At 46.3% G+C, this 23,958-nt stretch overlaps 1 protein-coding gene across 3 annotated transcripts in view; it reads right to left on the bottom strand.

Annotated features, from left to right (window-relative positions):
* TMEM80 (transmembrane protein 80) overlaps positions 1-23,958 on the bottom strand; it is a 112,324-nt gene that overhangs the window by 47,264 nt on the left and 41,102 nt on the right. The window lies entirely within an intron of this gene.

The raw sequence follows: 23,958 nt of genomic DNA, 5'->3' as shown, positions 1-23,958 counted from the left end.
AAGGGTATAAATATAATATTGATTACTGTGGGAGAAAAGCAGGGTTTAAATTTGACATATTTTAAGGGGAGGATATAGGAATGTTCTCTTCATGTGAGTAAAGTGGAACTTAATTGTAATTGCACTTGCATTTATAAATGCCCTTACTACGCCAGACGAGGCTTTGAAGCACTTTACGCCTAGCAGCATGCTGCCCCGGAACCCAAAGGTTAGCAGTTAACTCTGGGGTTATTGTTGGTTGTTGGGATTAGACTTGTGCTGTTGCGGAAAACATTCAATGCATGTAGGTGGGATGAAATTAGGTATTGCTAGGGAGTCACAGTATGGCTTTTAAAGAAGGACAGATTTTGATCTTTGAGGTGAGGGGTGGGCAATTTGCAAAAACACAAAAATATAGATTAAAGCTATCAGACACACAACTTAGAATAGGTTGTACTCAGAGAGGAGGTATGCCGAAGATGGAAGGTAAGGAGGGCAGTTCAAAGAAAAAACAGGTGACAGATGTTTTAGGCCATGGTCTAAATTTTCATGCAGGGTTGTAGGAACTTAAACTAGATTTCTGAGATACATGCTCTCTAAGGATGCAAAACTGTAGAAAGAAATATCAATATTTGTAAGTGAGACATTGCTATATAAAATACTTTTGAAAGGCCCTAGAATCAGGCAAACTGTCTACTGTTAAGCTACTGAAAGACAACAGCTTCAGCATGGACAGCTGATCAGCTAAGGGGGTGGAAGTGTAATGTAATTGCTTGGTGCATATATAGGGGAATATATAAAGAGCTTCGGTCTGCTCTTTAATGCAGCAGTAATCCCACGATCAAAGCAACACCTAGACAATATTTGGGTAAATAAAACAAACATCGAAAAGAAGGTTCTGTGCATGCCAAAGTGGCTGTCTTATGATGTTTACCTTTAAAATTTGTCTCACAGTATTAACTACCAAAAACAAGTGGAATGCATTTCAATGCTCCTGTTTTAACATGGTATAGAATGGGGGTGAGGATATCTTTGCGTGACAGAGTAGATGCGTTGCCTGCATTCCTGTAGCTGGAGTGAAGAGAGGAGACCCAGACACTGAGGTGGGTCAGGAGAGACTGGGCTGCATTTAGAAATTCCATGAGCCCTTTGGCAGGTTAGTTTGCCTGAGCACTGCCATGCAGTTTCGGTTTTTCAAGGTGAGGAAGTTTCTAGGTCAGGCCTGTCCTCTGTTTGTAACAGATTGCTCAGGGAGGATGAAACAGCCAGGTGCTCCGATTTCACACTTCATAAAGTATGTTTGGGTAATGACATACACTGTAAAACTTGGCTACAGGGAGGCCCTTGTAGTGAAGAGAATATCATCTACTTTTCATTCAATAATAGACCCAGAACCCTTTCCCCATTTTTCTATATCTTAAACAATTTCATGTTAATGATAATGTTATAAATGTATTTGACTAATCATCAAATTAACAGAAGGCTTGTGGATGGTATTTCAGCACATCCCTAATTGTCAAACTATCTGCGATTCAATTTACATTACCCAAAGTCACATGTATCTGTTGCCTCCTGCCTTAGATGATTAAATAGTAGTGGGTGGTAATTGTGCCACACAAACTACATATGGATTATACACACAAACACACAGACACTGGTTGAATGACTTAATGGCTATTCCCATCTTCACACCACCTCTGCTATTGAGCAATACGGAACCAATCTGTAAACGTGCATGTTTGCAACCTACGCTGTGTACATCTTGTTTTTACCCGACTAACTGCTCTTTGGGTCTCACACCCACCTCCCTATCGAACTACCCATCTGACTCTACGTCTGTAGGAATAGGAGACATGTATTTCTACCCTATAGCACATAGCAATAAAGTTTAAAAAAATGTATTTTCTGGATCAGAACCCATTACAAAGAATGGTCTATTGGGGTCTATATATTTAATTATGGCTACTGAGTGTAAATCAAGTTATATGTCTTGACAGCAGTGTGGCCCTTCACAAAGGACAGGCTTCTGGGTGTAAGCAACACGTTATATGTCCTGTTAGTAATAGCAGCAGGGCCTTCACAAAGGACAGACTCCTCTCATGCTTGAAGTGTTCGGTACACTGTCCTGCTCATGGTATAACGGAATTGCATATTTAGCACACTTATTATTGTACACATAAATAATATTGGTTCCCGTGCTTCTGCTACTATATGTCATTATTTTTTTGCACTCATCCAGCTATATGTCGAACAATAAAAATCAATCTAGTGTATTGAGAATCATGTGCCTGTGTTAGGCATATTATGAACATTCTTCCCCTGCTTACTCAAATCACTCTCCTGAATCATTTTCTTCCATGCGCATAGAAAACAGAACGCATTTGTAACTAAAGTAGGCCATATTAGGTACCATCAAAACGAAAGCTTTAAATTTGTTGGTAAGCAAAAGCTCAAGTACATTTAGTGCTTGTTACTGCGGAGACATGATTCTTTATTGTCTCCACACAATTTTTTGCCCTGTGCGTGTTTTACAATCCTTAAGTGAAAAGGGCATTACAATGCGCTTCCTTCAAGGTGCACTTATAACTGGATAACAAGCAAAGAGATTGGAGCCATGCGAATGGGTAAATGGCTTGCCATAAATGTTTGCACATTTATGCTAAGGTAGCATCAGGGAGAATGTCTGGTCTTAAAAGGTGCCCCTATTTTATTGTCAGCAGGCAAACAGATTACTTTAAGAACTAGGAAATAGTTATACAGTGTGGTGCAGTTAAAACGCAATAAAATAGGTTTAGCATGTGCGATTGCTATTATTTTTAGGGTGCAGCACTGCTGTAATATTATGTATGTCCTGCTGCAGAATCAGTGATAAAAATATATATTGTGCACACAATATTAAGTGATATCAGTAGAACTGAATGAAACTTAATAGCACTGGCAGGCTGAGATTTTTCAGGATTGCATCATTTACCTGTTATGGTACGTGCATTTGTATAGCACACAACTCACCTGGAAGGGTATCCTGGTGCTGAAGCAGGAGCTGTAAGGGTAGAGCTAGGATTGGGACTAGGTGAAAAGCCAGATCTTCAGTTTCTTGCAGGAATGGAAGAATTGAGAAGAAGGCTCTGATGTGCAGGACAGGTCGACCCAGGCTTTAGAGGTGAGGTAAGAGAAGGCACGACTACAATATCTGGTTCTGCATATGCAAGGGGTGTGAGCAAGAAGGAGTCGGGTGAGCAAAGGTGTCTTGTAGGTGTGTGGAAGTTTATGCTGTTCTTGAGGTAAAAGGGGCCAATGAGGTGTAAGGTTTTCTGTATGTGTGCACGGAGTTTGTAGAGTGCTTGTTTGTGGATACAGAGCCAGTGGAGCTCTTTGAAGTGCAGGATGATGTGTGTGTGGGGTGGGAGGTTAATGGTGAGCCTGCCCAATGAGTTTTGTTATGGTCGAAGTCTTCTGGTCAGGTGAGTGTTGATTCTAGTGTAGAGTGATTTCTCGCAGTCCAGCATGCTGGTGATGAGAGCTTGGATTGAGGTTTAATGAGTTTTGGTAGGGAGGCATTTAAAGATCCTATTGAGCATTTTGAGTGTGTGGAAGCAGGAATCGGAGACTGCATTCACGTGGCCTGTCATGCTGAGTTGATTGTCAACTAGTATTCTGAGGTTTCTTGCATGGGTTGCTGGTAGGGGTGTGGGTTTGAGATTGGCAGGTCACCAGGTAGAGTCCCAGAGTGAGGCGTCTTTACTAAAGATTACGATTTGCGTCTTGTTTGTGTTGAGCTTGAGGAAGTATGTTTTCATTCATCTGGCGACTTCAGTCATGCAGGTGGAGAAATTAGTCCAGGTGCTTGCCCGCTTATTGAGAGTGAGAGTATGAGCTGGGTGTTGTCAGCTTAGGAAATTATGTTGATTCGGTAGAGGTAGATGATGCTAGCGAGTGGGCTCCTGTAGGCATTGACCATAACAGGGCTAAGTGAGGATCCTTGTGGAACTCCGCAGGTGAAGTTGACAGCCTTCAAAGTGAAGAGGGCCAGCCTGACTGACTGGGTGTGGCCTGTCGGGAAAGAGCAAATCCAGAGAAGTGCAGGACCTTGGATGTTGGCTTTGTGCTGGTTATGGATCGGGTGGTAGACTCTGTCGAAGGCAGCGGAAAGATCCAGTAGTATGATGGCGCAGTGTCACCTCTGTTCTTGATCATCCAGCTGTCATCCATGGCGGCGATAAGAGTGGTCTCTGTACTGTGGTTGGGCCTCAATCTAGACTGCGTGAAGCCTAGGAGGTGGTTGTCTGTGAGGACAGTGGCTAGGACTTGCACACAAGTCAATATTTCAAAACTTCAAAATCAAAATATATTTTTCTGCTGCACAAGTTGTATCATTTGTGAATACCTCTGTTGAGGTTACACAAATAAAGGGAGAGTTACATAACATGTATTTGCAAAATCAAACGGTTATTGTTTCTCAATACAATGGTACTCATTTTATCGACATCAGATGGAAGAAAAGCAAAATAATATTTGAGCATATGACCAAGAGGTGAAACACAGATCTATAACTTAAGCCACAAGCCCTGGCTGGGGTTGCCATCCTTCCCAAAAGAAAGGCTCATAGAGCCATGTTTTAAATTCTGTTGATCTATCACTTTCATAGGGTTGACATAAATCTAAATAATACCTTAGTAACAATCTAAAAATGTATTCAATGTCTCAATCCCCCCAGATGTTAGGAAGTTTGTTTTACTTATAACTAAAATAAACTCAACTAACTATTCGCAAAGCATTTCAGGAACTGTGCGTCCTGACAGTACAAAAGGCAATCCCTTTCACACAGAAACAGATGTCAAGTTATTGATTATGCTGGTGTTAGAGGTTTTACAAGGGGACTCCTACAGAATAAAATCTTTTAGTAGCATCAGCAAGACTTGACATTACAGCAGGTAGCATGAATATTAATAATACTTTATTAAGAGCAGCAGAACCCTTCACGTAGGACTAGCACAGGACTAGCCTGTGAGTTCTATATAAGTAATAACGGTAGGCGCAGCAGGGCAATTCATACAGGAAACGGCTTTGGGTTCATGTTAAAGAATATATAGCCTATCAGTTATCACTGCATGGACCTTCACAATGGACTCCTTGGAGTAAGTTAAAAACAAGCAGGGGCAAACCAATAGGTTTTACATACGCGACAGCCATTAGTAATTTTTACAGCAGCACGGCTGCTGTGCAGCGCTGGCTGCGTTAAAAAATGTTTTTCTGGTGGGACGGGGTAGGGGGAAAACAACAAGGCATGAGAGAGGTGAAAGGGAGTGAGCAAGCAACAGCGAAGCAGGGGTAGCGGGAAGGGGAAAAAAAACAACATGGGAGTGGTGGGTCAAGCAACATGAATGCAGGAGGTGGGAGGAAGGGGCTTAGCAAGCAACAAAGGTGGAGGGATGGGGCAAGCAACAGTGTGGGAGGGAGGAGAGAGACTAAACAAGCAACAGCAATGTGGGAGCGGCAGGTCAAGCAAGCAACAAAGCAGGCACGAGGCTGGAGGGAGGAAGAAAGCAAGAACGAGGAGTGAGCGGGACAGGGAAAGAAAGCAACAACAAGGGTGGAGAGCAGGTGGGACAGGGCGAGCAAGCAACAATGTGAGAGAGGTGGGTAGGATGGGGCAAGCAAGAAATAACATGGAAGGAGATGGACAGAACAGGGCAAGCGAGCAACAATCTGGAAGGGGCAGGAGGATCGGGGTAAGCAAGCAACTATGCTAGGTTTCCATCGGACAGCCTTGTGGGAAACAGGCAACAGCATTGTCTTTGGCTCATAATCGAACCGGCTGCAATGCTGTACCTAGCAGGGTGCACCAGCACCCTCACACTGTTCACTGTCTGCAAAGCAGTCAGTGAACATTGCAACGCTGCTGGGCAGGGGGTCCCAAGTGCATGAGCAGTGCTGGGGTCCCCCTGTGGCCCCCTGCACCTGTTCTCCCCCAGCCTTTTCATGATGGTGTCACCGCCATGAAAAGGCTGGTGGAGAACGAGGTCGTAATTTGCAGGGCAGCACTGCCATGGCAGATCAGGATCTCCACCACCACCAGAGCTAGCAGTTCCCTGGCGGTTGTTATGTGGCAGTCAGACCTCTGCATAGGCGGCGGCCCAGATCGCCACCGTGAGTATGGCAATCATAAGACCGCCACACTTATAAATAGGCCCAAAACCTTTTGTAAGCGACAGTGTAAGTGCAGACTTAGGTGAGACATAATGATATATCCTGATGGTGACCGCAGGAGGGCTTTTCACAAACGGCAGGCTCCAGGGTCTAAGAAACAAGTAATATGTTCTGTTGTAACCGCAGCAAGGTACTTCACAAAGGACAAGCTCCGGGTGTAAATAAGTTATATGCCCTGATGGTAACCCCAGCATAGCCTTTCACACACAAAAAAAATCTCTCTTATGCTAAGGAATCCACAAAGTATGAGATTTACTGGCTTATGCACATGAGGCATTTGTAAAAATTCATAATGGTGCAACATGTTTAGGTTTAGGTAAACATGACCAAAACACAGTCAGGAAATATTAACTTGGAAACATATTTTTTTTTATTTTAACATGGATCGAAATTGCATTTTAAAATAACATTGTCAACGCAGGACCTTGCAGCATATAGATTGAATATTAAAACGTGTTTCTGCAGCAGCAGAGCCCTTTAGAAAGGAACAGCATGTGGGTTCAATATTAAGGATCAGTCAAACAGCGCAGCAGAGCCTGTCAGAAGAAATGCCAATGCTAATGAATCCACAAAATATCAGATTTCCTAACTCATGCCCAAGAGTAACTGCTTTCAAAATGATACGGTTGCAAATGTCTCATTTTTAGCTAAACACCGTAGGCGGCTGCTATCGGGACGGCATGGTGGGGCAGCACACGAGTGGAGGTAGGTGGGGGGAATAATAAAAAAAATATAAAAAAGTTACCTGCCACTGCCCACCCTCCGTGTCCCTCTGCTCCTGCCACCTCCATCCTTTCTCAAATTGCTTCCCTTCCCACCCAATCCAGACGCTTCTCTCATGCGGTTACCCGGCATGAGAGAAGTGCTGGGATTGGCCTGAGCGGGCTGAAATGCCACTCAGGGAGTGGGACCCTGCACTTGGTCACCACCCAACTTGGGTGGAGAGTTCTAAATGTGACTGACGGTTTGCTGACCGTCTTAGGCCAGCCAAACCGACATGCACACTTAGAGTGCACCTACCACTCCTCCTACCCCTGCTGACGCAGAGTATGCTAACCACACCCGCCGTAGACTGGCGAACTTGCAATAGCTGGCTAAGCAGAAAAATAAAATGATCAAATACTTTTATCATCATTTTATTTTTCTGCTTTTTACTGTCTTTTAGCAGTCAGGTGACGCTCCTTCACCATAGCGGAGGAGCCACCCCTACTAAAACCGGATCAGGAAATGTTACTGCAGGGACGTTTTTTTTTTTAGGTCTGCCCACTAAACAGCACATGTGCTCTCTATTGCAAGATGTTTAGTTAACTTACAGTGGACTTAGAATCAGCCCATTGATTACTGTTAATTGGCTTAATCGTTACTCACATTGTTTGATTCTTATTAGTTAGCATGTGTGGGCTTTATTTCCTTTTCTTGTACTTGTTTCTCTCCTGGTGCATTGACATATTTCTGTGTCCTTGCACAGCTAGCTTTTTTTTTAGTATTGGCAAACCAAAAGAAAGGTAAAAGCAGACATGTCATTTTATAGTTGCACACGTATGATGAACACACCTACAAAATGATGCCACAGGTTTTTTTTTTTCAAATTAGTCATGCTGCAAAGCAAAAGGGATGCTGTAAAGAATGGCTCAAAGGTATTGGCAAGGTCAATAGGTCGAGACCTACTGGTTTTATCAATGCTTCTTTTTATTTGTTAAAAGTGGTGGATTAGTGAGCACCAGATCCACGCCTGGGCATACCCTTCCGACTTGGGGCGATAAATGCAAAAAGAACAGTTTATAGACGGAATTTAGACCAAATCAAACATCGACCCCCAGTCACAGATCTGGGTTTAATCCATCAGTTAGTTTGCTCACCATGCCATTCCAGTTTGGACCCAGCCATATGCAAATCAGTCTTGACCCTGTTCCCCCAGAAGAGTTGATGGATTAAATCGAGATCTGTGACCGGGGGTGAATTGGTTCCGCATTCCAGCCATCATTTGTGTTTGTTTGCTTTTGTCGCCCGAAGTGCAACGGGTATGCCCAGACGTGGGTCCAGGCTAACTATGCCACTGGATTCAAGCTAGCCTGGCTGATGAAGGGTGATACCCTGAAACTGGTACCAGGATGCTTGTTTCCGGTCCAGGGAGGACCTGGCCTGGCAGTTCGGGCTGGACTGTTCCCATGGGGGACAGGGTCAAGGCTGATTTGCATGTGGCTGGGTCCAAACTAGGGTGGCAAGGTGAGCAAAAGGATTGATGGATTAAACCCAAATCTTTAATTGGTGTGAATGTTTGATTAGTTCTGCATTCCGTCCATCATTTGTGTTTGTTTGCTTTTGTCGCCCTGAGTGCGCCGGGAATGCCCAGACGTGGGTCCCGGGCTCACTGTGCCACTGGTTTCAAGCTAGCCTGGCTGATGAAGGGTGATACCCTGAAACCAGTCCCAGGATGCTTGTCTCCGGTCCTGGGAGGATCTGGCCTGGCAGTTCGGGCTGGACTGTTCCCATGGAGAACAGGGTCAAGACTAATTTGCATATGTCTGGGCCCAACTGGGGTGGCATAATGGGCAAAAGAATTGATGGATTAAACCCAGATCTGTCACTGGGGGTGAGTGTTTGATTGGTTTTGCATTCTGTCCATCATTTGTGTTTGTTTTCTTTTTACTTGTTGCCATGTCATCCATGAGAAGACACGACCACTGAACAAACATATTGCTGGCCTTGAACAGCTCAAGCCTAGCTTGAGGTCTGAATGGTCATCAAAAGTATGAAATCCACCTGTTGCAGCTAAAGGCTCTGAAAATGAGATGACAACAATATGGGAAAGACAAATTTGTAATTAGTGGCAGCAAAGCTGCAGGAGAAAAACACAGCCTGCATTGTCACTGCAGAAACATAATTCATTCCTATCTTTTAAGCCCCAAGGAGACGGCCACCAGCCATGTGCATTGGTGGGCCTCCACAGCACCCATGTCTAGCAGCCCTTTTATAATAGACATCATAAGTATGGAGCCAGGCATGTAGTGCTATGAACTCTATAGTGGTTTCAGCCATGATACACAGAAGGACCAGAAGATGATATAGTAATTACTAAAAGCATTGATAAAGAAGGGAAACAGAAGTAGCAATTTGGAGGAAAGTGTGAGATGCATACCAGCTCTTACAGGTATACAAAAGGCAGGGGCTACTATAAATTAAATCAATCAATGGGGGGGGCGTGGCCAAGCCAGCGCTCATGGCGGACGCGAGCTAAGAGAGCTCCGCGTCCCGCCTGGCTTATCCGACGTTGCACGGGGGTTTGAAGGCCGGCGGTTCCCGATTCATCAAGGTGCTGGACAGCGGTGGGGCCCGGACAGCGGAGGGGCTTGGTGCCGGCTCCCCAGAGTGAAATTGGGCCGAGCCCACGTGGATCTGTGGCCCGCCGGCTCGAGTGGGCGGCGGGCGCGGACTCGCCAAGTCATGCGGGTGGGGCGCGGTGAGGCCCGGCAACGGAGATCCCCCTGGGGGAGGCCCCCTGGAGAGGCGGTGCTCCATCAGGGGCAAAGAGGAGCGGGAGGACCCTGAGGGCGCGAGGCGGGGGGCACCGGCCTCCTGTAAGCAGCGCTTACGCACGGAGGGGAAGAGCCGGGCCTGCTGGCCGTGTGGTTTGACTGCTGGCCTGCCCCTGACTGGATTGATTACCTAAGGCCTCAATGGCCTCAGGTTAGTGCACAGTGGCCTGGAAGTTGTGGGGCACGAGGAGGGCAGTGGAGTGGCCGTGGGCTGGGCTGCTCGTGCTGCTGCGCAGTGCTGTACCGGAGGCACAGGCAAGCGGGCCCAGCCCTGTTTTAAGTCCTGGTGAGGTGTTGATCCGATTCATATCGGAAGCGGCAGAGTGGCGAAGTTACTGCCAGCTACGACGTTGGGGACGAAGAGTGGATCCCTCCTGGTGCCCGGTGCTGGGGACTTCAACTAGTGTGGTGGCGGACTGTGAGGAGCTCGGGCTGCTCTGGAGGGCCCAACCTGCCACGTGCTTGCCACCTTGACTGCGGCGGTCTACTGGCCTGGTCTTCCCACGCAAACAGGGTGAGCCGGGGAGCTCTGGGCTGACGGAGCTGGTGGTATGTTGGCTGGTGAGCAGAGTGGAGCTGGCTGGAGCTTACGTTAGCCCTGATCATGGCGGGGACGGGCCGCCTTTGCTCTGGCACTGGTGCTGGTGCTGGCGCTGGGAGGTCACAAGACGCTGCGGCACAGGACAGCCAGAAGTTAGATGCTGTGCTGGCGGCGGTGGAACGCATTGGTGACTCCCTGGAGCGGGCGCGCACATCCTTGGAAGCTAAGATCGACAAGGTAGCCAGTGACCTTGTCTTGCTGCACGCTGACCACCGCAATCTGGCAGATAAAACAGGTATGATAGAGGCACGAGTGGATGAGTTGACACCGGTGACGTCTCGCTTGGAGTCTACGATGGGGGATGTTTTAACATGAGTAGGAGAGCTGGAGCGTCATGTGGAAGACGCGCAGGGCTGCACCAGAAGAAATAATATACATGTGGTTGGATTACCGGAAGGAGCGGAGGGCCGGGATGCGGTGGCCTACTCTGAGAGCTGGCTTCGAGGACTGGTGCCGGCTGCTACACTAACCCCCTTTTTTTCAGTGGAGCAAGCTCATCGAATCCCCACGCGGCCCAGGCCTCCAGGAAGTGTCTCTCGTCCCTTTATAATTTGCCTGCTCCACTATGCGGATCGCGACATCATACTCAAGACTGTGAGATCCTCCCCGCTGCCTCGAGTGGACAATGCACAAATAATGTTGTTTCCGGGCTACACTCTGGCGGTGCAAAAGGACCGGGCTTCCTACTTGCCCGTGAAACGCAGACTCTGTGCTCTGAGCCTGGAATACTCTCTACTATTCCCCGCCAAACTCCACATCGTGGCTGAGTATAAATCTAATTTCTTCACCACGCCAGAAGCGGCTTGGGAGTGGCTGGAGTCGACGGGCCACGTCTCGGGCCGGGGAATCGAGAGGAACCCGCCCGCATCAAAGAGCAGGCGCAGTCGGACGAGGCCCGGCAGTAAGGGAGGTGGTGCGACCACGGAGGTAGCGGCACATGCTCCTGACTTGGAACAGCTCATACAGGAGCGGAGTGAGGCAATTCAATCGGCTGCGGCCATCAGTGCCTCTCTGGCATTGTCGGAATCAGAAACAGAAATTTGAGAGCCTCCCACACCAGATCGTCTCTCGGAGTTGGGCTTCCAAGACTGCCCATCTGTGACGCCTGCCACTGCGGATGAACTTTTCTAGGCCCTGCAGAGGCCTACTTGGAGGACTCGGAAATGCTGCAACCTCCTGCTTGGAATCCGTGAGACGCCCGGACAACATAGATGATATGTTCTTTAATATGTGCCGCCAGTTGGCCCGGCTACCAGGCTTGGGAGACTCCCCTGGGTTGATCGTCAAAGCTGGCGCTGGCGCTGTGGCTGTTTCCGATTGTTGTTTAAAAACTGCAGTTAGTCGCTGTCCTCCCCCCTCTGTTATTCACTATAGCCGGGTTGAATGGTATAGTGAGTGCTCGCTTCATTGCGTGAGTTGGCCTACCCCACTCTCCTGCTAACGCAGAATTGGCATGTGTGATTATGTTGTTGCATGTTCAAGTTGCTGGGATTGGGTGGAGACCGGTTGTTTATCTGCTCTAATGGTATTGGTTTTGTTCTGGTTCTGTTGGAGGCTATATGCAGGACTTCTGACCAGGTGCTGGGAGTCTGCTGCTGCGCGCAAAGCGCCACCCTTAAGGGCAGGATGCGCAGTGGGTGGGTGCACTAAACTGATGCCGCCATGAATCCATATAATGTGGTCACTTGGAATGTGCGTGGCATACACACGCCTAGGCGCCGGTACTCCATATACTCATATCTCAAGAGGAATTCTGCCCACCTCGCTTTTTTGCAGGAGACCCATCTGGTGCTCTCAGAGCTCCCTCGCTTGCAGCGGCGTTGGAAGGGGCAGCTATATGCAACAAGGCACTCCACCTATGCCAGGGGCGCCCTGATTTGGATTAGAGCAGATGTCCCTTTTGTAGCGGAGGAGAGGATCATAGATTCGCAGGGGAGATTTGCCCTGGTCCGTGGACGGCTTGAGGGCCGGGCCAGTGTTGGACTCTATATACGCACCAAATGTAGATCAGACTTCTTTCCTGCACAATCTATCCCACCACTTAGCGGGTTGGAGCGACTACCCCTGGTTACTGGGAGGGGACTTTAACAGTGTGCTTGATATTGACTTGGATCGTTCCTTCCCCCCCATTGCCTACGTCCCCTGCTGTCGCAGCCGCGCGCGGGTTGGTAAATTGGACGCAACAATGGCACCTGATAGATATTTGGAGGCAACGGAATGCTGCAGACAGAGTTTACTCGTTTTATTCTGCTCCACACTCACTCCATGTAAGACTAGACAGAATACTGTGTACGCAGAACCGTAGGCGCTGATTACTTAGGGCGCATGCACTCGGACCACAACCCACAGATTGTACGATTGGGTTGGGATTTTTCCCCCTCGGCTGTTCCTACCTGGAAGCACAGGCCTGAGTTCTTGGAGAACACTGCTTTTAAAGCATCGCTGGACGCGGCGATCCCTGAATTTTTTTCAGCATAACAATGGTACTGCCACTACGGGCCTGCTGGAGTGGGATGCTTTTAAGGTCTTTATTCGAGGTCACTGTATGGGGACTCAGTGGAATTTGCGTCGCTCAATTGAGCATGACCTAGTCCGTATAGAACGAGACTTGCTGCGCCCAGAGAGGGAAGCTGCTCGGAGTCCTGCGGAGGAGGCCTGGTTAGCCAAGGCTATGCTGAGCGTTTGTTGCTACTTGAATGGCTGCGTCGTTTGAATTATGCTGCACACTCAGCGAGATCGCATGCCTCAGCAGATAAGACAGGCAAACTTCAGGCAATAGAGGATCAGGTGGTCAAAACAAGGGATCAGGAGGGTGTGAAAACGAGATCCCGGGACAAGAAAAATTAGACATTGAAGAATCTTCAACTATAAATGTGATTAACTTATCTAAAATTGAATTAACATCGGGATGAGTAGTCTCTTAGCTAAAGGACTAAATTTCTGTCCCAAAACTTTTGGAGATCCCTGCAAATTCAAGATTGATCTTTTTAAATTTATGCGTAAACTAAAACTAAAAAGATTCTTTCAGATGAATCAAATTGAGAATACAACTTTGGTTGAGGTGGTTTCTCCACTGAGTACTCTGTCTATTGAGGAGGTGCAAGATACAGCACTCATACTTTCTTTAGCAGAACGGGAAGAGGATCCAGATATCTGTTCTAGGATATTACATGATCTAGATCTAGATCACAATAGAACCATTTCTAGTGGTCTAAAAAGAAAATCTTGCTGGACTCCGAAATCTTGTGGCATGAGTATTTTTGATAGATTTTTTGACCTGGTTTGTCAAGATTACGATAATTACATGGCAAAGAACAAATACAGACATTTCTCCAAAAACCTGAGTCCAGATGAATCATTTGTATTGGAAAGACTTAAACAGGACAAGGATGTCATTGTCAGACAAGCTGACAAGGGTGGGAATGTTGTTCTTATGAATAAGACAGATTATGACAATGAGATCTTGTCACAACTGAATGATCTGGCATGCTACGAGAGTGTTACCGGCAACCCCATCCCTAACCTGGTTGATTTGATAAATAAAAAATGATGTGTATGGCAATAAGAGGGATTATTGAATAAAGATGAATATTTGTATTTAAAGGTTACTCATCCAAGATACCCATGTCTTTACACATTGCCCAAGGTTCATAAGGGTCTGCCTTTTCCACCGGGTAGACCGATTGTCTCAGGTTTACAAGGTCCAACTGAAAAACTTTCTGAATTTGTTGATTGTTTCTTACAACCGATAGTGTGTAATCTTCCATCTTTCATTAAGGATACTACTCATATTCTTAGTATTTTAAATGATGTTGAATGGGATAGGAATATGTTGTTGGTCACGCTTGATGTAGTATCCTTATACACTTGTATCAAACACGAACTAGGATTGGAAGCTATTCGTTTTTTTCTAACCAAAAGGTCAGCAAGCCTGTGGCAACATACTGTAATGTTAATTGAAATGATTGATGTAATTCTTACTAATAATTTTTTTCTTTTTAACAACGATTGGTTTAGACAGAAACGGGGTGTTGCAATGGGCTCCAAGTTCTCTCCTTCCTATGGGAATCTTTTCATGGGCTGGTTTGAACAGAATTGGGGTTGGGGCTCGGAATCCACTCAGTGGCAAACCGACATTTTGTTTTGGGGTAGATTTATAGACGATTGCTTCATGATTTGGACTGGTGGAGAACAAAAATTGCTAGAATTTTGCACTTTTTTGAATTCTAACGCCATGAATGTTGAATTTACATACCAATATAGTGCTGAAAAGATTGTATTTTTAGACGTAGAGGTCTTTATTGCGGATAACAAAATTCAGAGTAGACTCTTCCGGAAAGCCACAGCGTGCAACTCTATTTTACATGCTGCGAGTGCTCACCCGCGACATCAAATAGCTTCCATTCCCTTTGGTGAAATGGTGAGAGCACGACGAAATTGCAGTTTGGATGATGACTTCTTATATCATGTGAGTGATATGGGTAAAAGATTTAGAGCACGTGGTTACTCCAAAAAAATTATTAAGAAGGCACAACTAGGAAGTAGAAAAGTCAACAGGACTGATACTTTAGGAACCGGAACTCGTAAGAACATGTTTGATGAATCAAATAAGGTACGCCTTATAACAGATTTTAATGATGCTTCTTTGATTTTGGTTAAGTTTATGGCTAAACATTGGCATTTACTATCGCAGGATGAGTCAATTAAAAATATAATACCAGAAAGAGTTCCCACTACATACCGTAAAGGTAAAACTTAAAAAAATATTTTGAGTCCTAGTTTCACTACTGTTTCCTTCAACAGAACTTGGCTTTCTACACAAACAATGGGTTTTTTCAAATGTGGTAATTGTGGAACGTGTCGTTGGGCATGCCATGGGATTAAAGAATTCTCCTTGAATGGGCAAGTTTACAAAATTTGTACTATGATCAATTGTAACACTACTCATGTTGTTTACGTAATACAATGCGAGTGTACACGTATTTATGTAGGGAGTACTATACGCCCGTTAAAGACTAGAATTGGTGAACATATGCGGATGCTTAAGAATGGGGAAACAAGATATCCAATAGTTGCCCATATCTTATCCTGTAATGCACAATCGATGCATAAAAATTTCAAATTCTTTGGACTGGAACATGTTCCCCGCAACCCGAGAGGGGGCAATAGAGAACTAATGCTACGTAGGAAAGAGGCAACATGGATAATGAGATTAAAGGCTGTAGAATCGGGCCTTAACTCGGACAGAGAGTTGGAATTCTTTTTGGGGGATCGCAGTTAATGCAAATGTGACAGTAACCAGTTATTGTATGTTTATCATGCATGGATACGTTTGTTTTTTATTTCAACTTATATGTACGAATATGGAAATTATTAACCAAAATTCTCACACTTGAATACTATTCTATCAGTGGTTAATAATTTGACTTTAACTGATCATTAACCTTCGCACCTCTACCTACATTTTCTTAATTGGCCTTCTCCTCATATTAATATTATTTTCATGGTAAGTCCCTAGAGTACAATTATGATGGCAACATGTGCCATTAGACACAGGTGTTTTTGGTATTACCTGGTAACATAACCTATTAGTTTGTTAGTAATTTATGTGAATTGTTTCCCTTTCGAATTCTAGTTATTGTTTGGGTGAGTGTCACAGTTAGGACTTACCAGTTTATATATTTGGGATACTTTACACTTGTATATATAGGACGTGAATATTGTTTGTCTATCTGACATACACTATGTGGAATTATACGACTAGTATACAGTGGCGTTTTAGTAAATCATGATCTCCGATATTCTCATTCACTTTTATTTCTTTTCCTTGTTGGTTGGTACCTTCTTTCTATTAGAAGGTAATTCTTTATTGGTTGTCCGTATTTTCTAAAAATAGGGGAAGTATTTAGATATGGACCTTCAATGTGGCGCTGCTCCCCGTAACGTCGCTTTGCTTGAACAACGGATTATAGTCCGTTTTCTCTGTTGTTACGCGAGGTGACTTCTCGCTCCCGGGGAAGATTTATTCCCCGGAAGTGGTAGACGCGCGTTTGCGTACTCGCATCATGGCGTCTTGTATCGCTTGGGCGTCACTCTGCACTGCGTGCAATATAATGGGTAAGAAAGTAGGGGTTACTATAACAATTTCGTAACTGTTTGGGCTTTAGAAATTGTTACGATTTGTTAACGTGGATTACACATCCGACCTTTTTTATTTTTTTTATTTTTATTTCTGTAACCTAGAATGAAACGGATTTTCAATTTACTGAAGACACAAAAAACTTGGATTCTGACGTAAAACATGTAATTCCCACTTGTCTATTTATATTCAAAACTGCGGTCGTTAGCAATATATTTATTGGCATGTTGTGCTTTCTTTTGGCTAAATTAGGTATGTTGTTTATCGAATAGTCACATTTGAAACAATACCTACCCTTTGGAGAGACTTGCAGTAATTTTAAAATCAGAAGCTTATAAGGTATGATAAAATGACAATGCTGTCATTGATAGATTAGCTGTGACTTTTCACTAATAGTTTCACTCGTTTTGGTGCCTGAATAATACTTACAGGGTGTTTTGTTAGTAGTAATGAGTGATTTCGGTGAACGGGCTATTGTAGTAGATGTGAGTGCAATTACCGGTGAACATGTAAGTTGTAGGGTGACTGGTAGCACCTCTTTTCTCTCCTTAATTGGTGATTTGGTTTTTTTTAACTTAATCTGGTTAAATATTGGATTCTATTACCATTAATTTCACTTTCTTCTCACTTCATTAGTGACTTTGCTTTCTTTGAGCTTGAAGGGGACCTTTTTTTATTTCATATATATTTTGCATCATAGAGTCTGAGCATTTTGGTTTCCAATACCAACTATTTATTTACAATATAGAGCCCTGAAGAAGTCGCTGGGGACTAGAAGAATTCCCCATGAAGAAACACGTGTTGGCTCGGAGTGTATCTTCATGGATGTTGCTGTAAAATTTTGATGTTGCGACCTATTAAATTTCTGAACTGGATTGGACTTTATACTGTTTGATGAGAAATTTCTTGATTGCATTCCTTTGAATTCACTCACTTGATTTTTGACACACGTAATCTGTGGAAGTAAAAACTGTTTTGATAAGGGGGCCTCACTTTGTGCAAATTAGTGTTGGGCTTATTTTGAACCCTTGAGGGATGGGTGTTTTCCCTTGTGTAGGCTACCCCTAATGATTTAATTGGCCTATTAGTACCCTGAGCGCCATTCTTTTCCCTATTATTGCACCCCATTTTATTTTTAAACTTCTGGCCTGGCTGGTCAGAGAGGACAGAGACCATGGCCCGATTATGGAGGTCCGCTCGGAGTCTGGGCATCTGTTGCATAAGCCGGGGGAAATACATTCTGCATTTAAGCAGCATTACCAGGAGCTGTACGCCTCAATGGTGATTTCCTCTGAACGGTCTTGTACCGAGTTCCTTGCTAATGTGGAACTCCCACATCTGATGGCGGATCAGGGGACTGCGCTGGAGGAGCCTCTAGATCTCGCTGAGATACAGGCCAGTATTCGCAAACTGGCACCTGGTAAGACGCCAGGCCCGGATGTTCTGCCGGCTGACTTTTACAAGGCATTTACTTCACTTCTTGTGCCCAAGCTACTCCGTGTTTATGAGGAGGCAGTGCGGAGGGGATGTTTGACGCCATCTCAGGGGAGAGGCGCTGCTTGTATCTCTTACCAAACCTGGCAAGGATCCGGTGGAGATGGGCTCGTACCGGCCGCTAGCAATGCTCAATACAGACTATAAAATACTGTCCAAAACGCTAGCAATGTGGCTTGCGCCTATAACGCTGGGCCTGGTGCACCCAGGTCAAAACGGGTTTGTGCCTGCGAGGGATACGTTACATAACATCAGGCGACTGTTTCGCATCCCGCTCTATGCGAGACGGGACTGGCCACGAGCAGGATGCCTTGTCTTCGACCTGGAGAAGGCCTTTGATTCCCTAGAGTGGCCCTATCTTTTCAGGGTTTTGCGGCGGTTTGGCATTGGGCCCCACTTTACTCGGATGGTTAAGCTGCTATACACTAATCCTCAGGTCTGGGTCAAGATAGGGGGCATTATATCAGAGTCAGTCAAGGTGTGCAGAGATACGAGGCAAAGTTGCCCCCTTTCCCCGCTGTTGTTTTCCCTTGCCATGGAGCCACTGGCGGCGGTTTTGACCGATAGGGGCTCTGATTGGGGTATTACCCTGGGGGACGGCCTGCACGTGGTATCGCTGTATGCCGATGGCCTTTTGTATTTTAGGGATATTACGCGAATCCCTTCCGAGGTTGAAACCCTGCTGCAGCAGTTTGCCTCGCTATCTGGCCTCAAGGTCAATTGGTCCAAATCATGCCTCTTCCCTTTTGATTCTACGCTTTCGAATCCAGAGCTTTGTCTTGCTGGGAGCACGGTCCCATGGCAGCCACACGCATTTAGGTACCTAGGCATCCGTATTTATCACCATGAGGGAGACCTAGTTGATGGAAATCTTAAAAGAGTGGTAACTTCGATCAAAATCCAGATGTTTTTTTGGCAGACTCTGCCGCTGTCGGTGGCAGGCAGGATAGCGTTGCTGAAAATGATAGTCTTACCGTGCCTATTATATTACTTTTCTAACCTCCCACACTATATCCCCCCAGCTTTTTTAGGAATCTGGAGTCTACGTTGCGGGAATTCTTTTGGAATGGGGGGGGGTCGATGTAGGGTCGCGCTGAAAAAGCTGTATTTTCCGTTAGAGAGAGGCGGCCTGGCGGTCCCTAACCTAGAGCACTACTATCTGGCCTCTCAGGTCCAGTGGGTGTCCAAGTGGTTGGCGGGTCCTCATCTCACAGACACGGTGACCACGGAAGGCCCTTGGTCCCTCATGCAGGTGTCACATCTATACCACCCACTTGTGCGTGTGGCATCACCGAGACAAATATTCCTCAAAGTGCCTTATAGCTGTTATCGCAGGTCCCTGCATCTTACCGGGAGGGTGGTCCCATTTGCTCCAGCTCTAGCGCACTGGGTACCCCTCATGGTTCTAGGATTACGTCGAGTCCCGAGCTACATGCGTGGCATGCGGCAGAGTTCTGTACGCTGGGTGACCTCTATGATGATGGCAGGCTGATTTTGTTTCATACACTGGTCCAGAAGTCGGGGTTGCCTGCAGGACAGTTCCTGTTATACAATTCACTGTTGAGGTCTTTAACATCTAGGTGGGGTGACATGTCAGTAGCCCCTTCCACGCATTTGTTGGTACAGTACATACAGGTGATGGGGCAAGGACGGTACCTGATTAGATGGTTTACTGACGCGTTGCGCATACATACAGCTCTGGAGTGCGATGCACTGCGAGCGGCATGGGACAGTGATGCGTCAGCTTCAATCACGGACGCGCAGGGGAAGTCAGCTCTCTCTGGACACGTTAATGTGCCTCGCAACTCTAGATTTCACTTGATCCAGTTCTATATTATCCACTGGGCCTATCTCACTCCGGCTCGAGTGAACAGATATTTTGCTCGCAAGATGCTGCCTGCCCCCGCTGTTCTTCCATGGATGCCGACATGATACACATGCTATGGTCCTGCCCGTCCTTGCATTGCTTTTGGAGGACGGTGGTAGGCTGCCTATCGGAATGTACGTCATGTCTGGTTCCACTTACCTGTGAGGCCTGTGTGCTGGGCCTCTTTCCTAGGGGCAGGCGGCATAGAGCGGAGGCGCGATTCCTGGGTCTGGGCCTGATAACGGCTAAACTGCTGATAACCCGCAGGCAGAAGTCAGCTGATCCACCGGTTGAGCGGGCCTGGAAATATTCATTTGAGGTGTGGGCAGCCGCGGAGGGAGTGGCGTTGAGGCGAGAAGATGCACTGGGGCTACGCAAATATCTGTTGTCAGACAGCTGGGAGGAGATGTTGTCTAGTTTGTGGGGCAAGAGACATGGCTCAGATGCGGAGTAATCAATTTAACTGCTGGGGTTGGGCACGCGTCTGCTCTTGGAATGGGAGCGTGAGGGAAGGGAGGTTGGTACATGAGAGGCCGGTCCGGTTTTGGTTATGGGAAGGGGGCTATATGTTGCTAGGGTGGAGGCAAAACCTTGTACGCACACATTGAACCTCAGGTACGGTTTGAAGAGATTTGAAGATATTTTACCTCCTTCAGGTTGTGTGTAAGCTTCAAGACTGTATTATATGGAACCTCTCTTTGGAATTGATATGTCTGTTAATCCTAAACTACGTGAGTTCGGGCACACTGAGGCTAAACATTCTACTTGAGGGACTGGTTATCAGCTGGTATGCCACCGACCGTTCTTTGATGTGCGCATATAATTAACTAATAATTGCACAAGTTTGTTATCCTAATGCTGATGTAAATCATAATGTTATAGTACATTGAAAATAATAATAAACAGATTTGCGGGAAAAAAATAATAATAAATGAAATCAATCAATCAGTCATTTACAAAGAGCATCGCTGTCACCCCTGTGGATATCTGGATGCTGGGGTGCGATGTCTCTGTTGAAGAGCCAGGTCTTGAGTCTCTTCTTGAAGTCGGTCAGTGGGGTGCAGTTTAGAGGGAGGGAGGTGTTGTTCCACACCTTGGCAGCAATGTAGGAAAAAGAGGGGCCACTGCTGCAACTGCGCCGCATTATGGGTGTGTGTACGAGAGCCAGAGAGGAAAAGTGCATGTGTCTGTTGGGTTGGTGGAAGTGAAGATGGTGGTTGATTCAGTCCGGTTCTTGATCTTGTAGGGCTTTGTAGGCATGCATGAGGAGCTGGAAATGACATCTTTTCTGGACGGGGAGCCAGTGGAGGCGTCTGAGGTGGGGGGTGATGTGGGTGCACCTGGAAATGTCCGGGTTGACTCTGGCGGTGGTGTTCTGTATTGTCTAGAGTCTCTTTAGGAGCTGGAAGTACATGCCGGCAAAGAGAGTGTTAGAGTAGTTGAGGTGGCTAGTGATGAGAGCCTGGGTGATGGTTTTCCTGGTGTTGGCTGGGATCCATTTTAAGATTCTGCAGAACATGCAGAGGGTGTGGAAGCAGGAGGAGAAGACTGTGTTGATCTGCCACTTCATGGACAGCTCACAGTCGAGGATGATGTCGAGGTTGCAAGCGTGATCTGTAGATGTGGGAGTAGGTCAGAGTTTTGCTGGCTACCAGCTATGGTCCTAAATGGAGGTGTTTTTCCCAAAGATCAGGACTTTTGTCTTGTCGAAGTTGAGCTTCAGGCAGTTGGTCTTCATCCAGTTGGCTACGGTGGTCATGGCGTTGTGGAAGTTGGTTCTGATGGTGGAGGGGTCTTCAGTAAGTGAGGATCAGTTGAGTATAGTCTGCATAGGAGATGATGTTGAATTCATAGGATCTAAAGATGTCAGCCGGGGGGATCATTTAGGTATTGAACAAAGTGGGGCTGAGGGATGACACTTGGGTAACGAAAACCTGATTGGGAGGTGTCCAAAAGGTGGTTTTCTTCCAGGTAGCTGGTGAACTGTTGATTGATGGCATTGTTGAGTACTTTGGCAGGGTAGGGGAGTAGAGAGATGGGTCAGTAATTCTTGAGTTCATTGGGGTCGGCAGAGGGTTTTTTCAGGAGGAGTTTGATTTCCATATGTTTCCATTTGTACGGAAAAACTGCAGAGATGATGGACGTCTTGAGGATGCTGGTGAGTTTGGTTATGATGAGGTTGGTTCCGAGGTTGAACAGGTGGTGGGGGCATGGATCGGTGGCTGCCCTGGAGTGAATGGATGACATGATGGTTGAGGTGGATTTAGTGTTGTGCTGTTGGTGAGCGCTGGAGGGGTGGGGGGGTAGATCGAGAGAGAGGTGAGGTTGGAGATTGTGGGTCAAAGGTGTTGTAGATCATGGCGATCTTGCTGTGGAAGCAGTCTGGGATGGTGGCTGCTAAGTTGGAGTATTCTTTGACTATGGGATTGGAGTATTCTTTGACTATTTTGAAAACTTCTTTTGTGCTTCTTTTGTGCTGTTCGATGCGGAGTTGATGCAGGACATGTAAGTATCCACAAAACGCTGTGGCTGATACCACATTATGGATAATCTAGCGAGCCAGTGTCAGAAATGGGATTTGCAATATGAGCAAATCAGTGAAAGGTCTGACAAAAAATTCCTTTCCATAAAGTATGTAGTTGTCAGTGTTGCCTGATAAAAATGAATGAGCAACACATTTAAGGCTGTCAGTAGCCAGACCTAAAATGAGGGAGGCTAAGATAAATGATCCGATGCAAAGTTTTACCTCTAGTATATTCAAAATCCAATGTGAATTAACTTTTTAATCAGTGTGTAGGAAGCTGGCTCAGTATATACTATGTCAAAATGAGATATAGTGTGCACAGAGTTCAGGGATTCCCCAGAGGTTTGACAGAGGCGGAAAAAGATAATACTAATGCTCTATTTATGGTAGTGTGGTTAAGCAGTTAGGCTTATCAGAGGGTAGTGGTAAGCATTTGCTGTACACACACAAGCATAGAAGAAACACACACTCAATGACTTAACTCCAGACCAGTAGGATTTTGTATAGAAAATTACGTTTTGTTAATTTATTTCTAGAACCACAAGATTCAGTTTGCAGGTTAAGTACATAAAATAAAAGGTACTTTGCGTATATATGATCAGGACTTTGTATAGAATCGACAGTGTATACAGTTTTTCTTAAAATGGCAAAAAGCTCTTTTAAAAGGGAACACTGTGCAATTTTCAACAGTTCAGGGGGGAAGAAAAGTTAGTACAGTTTTGCAGGTAAGTGCTCAACTTATAGTTCTTGTCTCTGAGGTTTAATTAGTTAGTTGTTGGGGGTTTAAGTTAACCCCAAACAGTCACCACCAGCAACACAGGCCGGTTGGGTGCAGAAGTCAAAGAGGAACCAAATTAACGTGGGCTCCTATGGAGACAGGGGGCACTCGGAACTTGGTCTGCTGACAGGTAAGTACCTGCGGTTTCGGAGGGCAGACCAGGGGGTTCAAGAGAGCACTGGGGGAGCCCTAAGTAGGCACCGAACACGCACCCTCAGCAGCACTAGGGCAGCCGAGTGCAGGGTGCAAACAGGGCGTCTGGTTTTCAATGCAACTCTATGAGGGGACCCAGGGGGTCACTCTGAGGCTGCAGACGAGGTCCAGGGGGGCTTCTCGGGCCAACCACCGGCTGGACAGGGAGGTGGGCCGCCTTCTGGTGGATGCTGCACCTGGGGTCAGTTTCTCCAAGGCCTGGGGGCTGCGGGTGCAAAGTTCCCTTTAGGCATCGGCCATCTTCGTCCAGAGCTTGCGGTCAGGGGGGTCCTCGGGATTCCCTCTGCAGGTGTCATCGTGGGTGTTTGGAGGGGTCAATCCAGGGTGGGCTCTTGCTCCCAATCGCCTGGGGACCCTTGGTTGCTGGTTGGACCACCTGGACACGGGTCGTGGGCGTCGGGTGCACAGGGGTCAAGACTCACGCATCTGGAGTGAGGTGGGAGTCCTTAGTTGTAGGTTTCTTCAGACAGAGCCGCTGTGGTCAGGAGTTCTTGGGCCTTTTGGGTGCACGGAAGTCCTCTGGAGTTGGCAGAGGTCGCTGTGCCCGCTGGACGCGTCACTGGTCATTTTGCAGGTTCTTTGAAGCAGGAGACGGGCCGGCAGGGCTGGGGCCAAGGCAG

This window comes from Pleurodeles waltl, chromosome 3_1, assembly GCF_031143425.1.
Source record: "Pleurodeles waltl isolate 20211129_DDA chromosome 3_1, aPleWal1.hap1.20221129, whole genome shotgun sequence".
Classification (NCBI taxonomy): domain Eukaryota; kingdom Metazoa; phylum Chordata; class Amphibia; order Caudata; family Salamandridae; genus Pleurodeles; species Pleurodeles waltl.
Note: the sequence above shows the minus strand (reverse complement) of the source record. Positions and strands in the feature narration are given on the sequence as shown.